This window comes from Populus euphratica, unplaced genomic scaffold (assembly GCF_000495115.2).
Source record: "Populus euphratica unplaced genomic scaffold, PopEup_1.0 scaffold556.1, whole genome shotgun sequence".
NCBI classification, from domain to species: Eukaryota; Viridiplantae; Streptophyta; class Magnoliopsida; order Malpighiales; family Salicaceae; genus Populus; species Populus euphratica.
Window position 1 is genome coordinate 152,181 of NW_011500140.1, and position 3,155 is coordinate 155,335.

The window sequence follows — 3,155 nt, forward strand, 5'->3', positions numbered from 1 at the left end:
ACCTGCGTGTTTGTCTGACATGTCTCTGGATGATGTGACTAGTTTCTGTGTGGATGTAAAAATGGTTTTAACCCTTAGGATTTAGAGATGTAGAGATGGTTGTATGATTGTTGAATGCTTTGATAATCCAATGTTTGGTTGGTTGCTTTAGGCTTGAAGCTTTGTTCTTCACGAAATATAAGGAATGCTTGGTTATTCTTCTTGGATAGAAAAGATAAATGAGGCAGAGATAAAAATGGATTTGGTTTGAGAGATAAATTTATTAATTTTAGAGAATTTATTTCTAAAATATAAAGTACAATGGAGAAATATCTTCGGAGAGATTATTTATTATTTTTAAAATATTATTATATATTTTTTTATTTTAAAATTATTTGACTAAAATATATAATAATAAAAATAATTATGGGTATAATTTTAAAATTTAATTTAGGATTGATTTTATAATAAATCTCAGTTATTGGTGGAGGTGTGGGTTATGGGTTGAGTTGTCTAGAGTTTATATTATATTTTTAAAATTAAAATTGAGAGTTGATTTGAGATTGATTTTATAATAAATCTCATTTATTGGTGGAGATGTGGGTTATGGGTTGAGTTGTCTAGAGTTTATATTATATTTTTAAAATTAAAATTGAGAGTTGATTTGAGATAAAACTAGAGTTAAAATTAATGTTTAAAAATGATTATTATTATTATTTTAAAATTTTACTTGGAGATTAACTTGAAATAAGCTTTAAATGTATAGTAGGTTAGGTTCATCTAAGTTGAATTATTATTATTATATTTTTAAAGATTGAAGTTACAAGTTAAGTTGACCAATTTTTTTTTAAAAAAGTTATTGATAATTTTTTAAAAAAATTAACATTTAAAAAATTATCAAAACAATTTTATAATTTTTATTTTATCTCAAGTTAATTTGAGTTTTTTATTAGATTAAATTGAGTTAATTTTTTTATTTTTTTAAATTTGGAGTAGTCCAAGCCTCAAGTTGGCTATTTGGTGTCAATCTGACAGGATATTATTGGTTTTATAATTAAAATTATTATAATATTATTAAGTTTAATACTCAATATAAACTAAAATAAAAAATAATATCTAATTATTTTTTAAATATCTAATTTTGATAATAATACTTAATAAGAATAAAATATATTTTATTATTTCTCATCAATTATAACCTCATAAGATATAAATATAATTATTTTAACTTGTATATTATTATTAAATATAATTATTTCTATTCCAACAGTAATTTAATGCTATACAAAACATAAAACGCTTGTTATTTTTTTTTAACAAAAGGTAAACACTATATTATTGATGAAAAAAATCAAATAAATGTAAATTGCAAAGCACATTACGGTGTCAATTCTACGATTGCAATATCTCAATTACAGAATAATAAATCTCTATTACGAAAGATTATAATAGAAGAAAGTTCTTAAGAGTGATAGACTTCTACCTTCAGCACACCACCTCCACTCTTTACTTTTTAACATACTTGCCACCTCAGAAGCCATATGAACCGCGAATCCTATTCCTATACAGCCGAACAATCACAGCAACAATTCCTCCCAAGATAATTGACATGAGCATGAAACTCCGTGTCAATATCCTCGCCATCCATTATCCTAAAAAATCTAACTAATTTGAGAATGGAGCTTATAGATTGGAGAATTAGTTAGCCAATTATTCATGATAATTTTTTTTTATTTTTTTCAGTTAAAATAATCAATAGTTTATATTTGGTTATTAGTTGATTGAAGCTGTTCATGGCTAGTATGTGTAATTTTTTTTTAACAGAGATAAAAACTCTTTAATATTTAAATAAATATATTTTTAGAAAAAAAATATACAATAATATTATAAAAATATATTTTAAAAATATCAAAGTAGCAAAGAGTTAGAGATTCTAAACCCTTTTATTTTGTAAACTCTCATATTATATTCATAGTATATAAAAAAGGATATACAGGGTAATTATTCTTATAACATTGAATGAATAATAAATATATTTTACCTAGTGAATCTTTAAAAGATTTTTACACATTTAAAAAGATATTTAAAATATAAAAGTTAATATATTAAATGTAACTCAGTTTGTATAGATAAGTTTTTCTTCAAGTTTTGATTCAAGAAAAATCAGCTACTTTTCTAAATATATCATGGAATGATGGTAATTATCTTAGATTTAGTTAATTGCTATGCCCAAATTTAAATCATCTTGAACTAGATATATTATCAAGTCCAAACATATTAGATCTGATATACATATTAAATTTACACTATCTTAAATTTAAAACATTAATATACAAGGAGATCTTCAGCATCTTATTATTTGCAAAAGAAATATAGTTTTTTTTTTTTTCCGTGACACAGATAGACCCTGCATCTTACAGTATGTATGTCTTCATGTCTTCATGGACTGATCTATCTATCTATCTATGTTTTAAACATTCTATTTGGAGCTTTTTTAATTAAAAAAATCATACCGCTTCTGCTTCCCTTTGTCATTCTTCAGTCTGCTCAGCAATCCATGAACATGCTAATCACAGACATATCATATTAAACCTATTCAAACATGCTGGGAAGCCTAAGTGGCTGACAGATTTGGTCTTCGGGAAAATTAATCTAAAACAGACAGGATGCCGGGATCCCCGGTTTCCTGAAGACAATCAGAGCATATATTTTTCAATTTCATGTGACCAGTCGTCCAAGATGCCAAAGTGTTTACACAAGCATATTTATTTTGGATGATAATCGAGACAGATTTAGGTCTAATGAAGCCAACCTCTTCCTCTTCAAATTGAATTTTGTGTCATCCTATTTTCAACACTTAATTTACATCTTTTTTTTATTAAGCCAACTCCATCCTCTTGCAAGAGCTACTCCCAAGTGTATCTTCGGCTTAGAAATTAAAAAAAAAAAAACTACAATCTATGGAGTTAATTTCAATTCAATCTTCAATATATTAATGTATTCAGGATTTACTAAAATCCTTCTTGACATGTGATAAAGACAAGCTGTATAAACGAATGTCAAATCTTTTGAATTTTTATATAATTTAGTCTATAACATGAGTTTTTTATTTTTTTATTATTCAAAACAAGGATTTTAGAAAACATTGTTCATATATATATATATATATATATGAA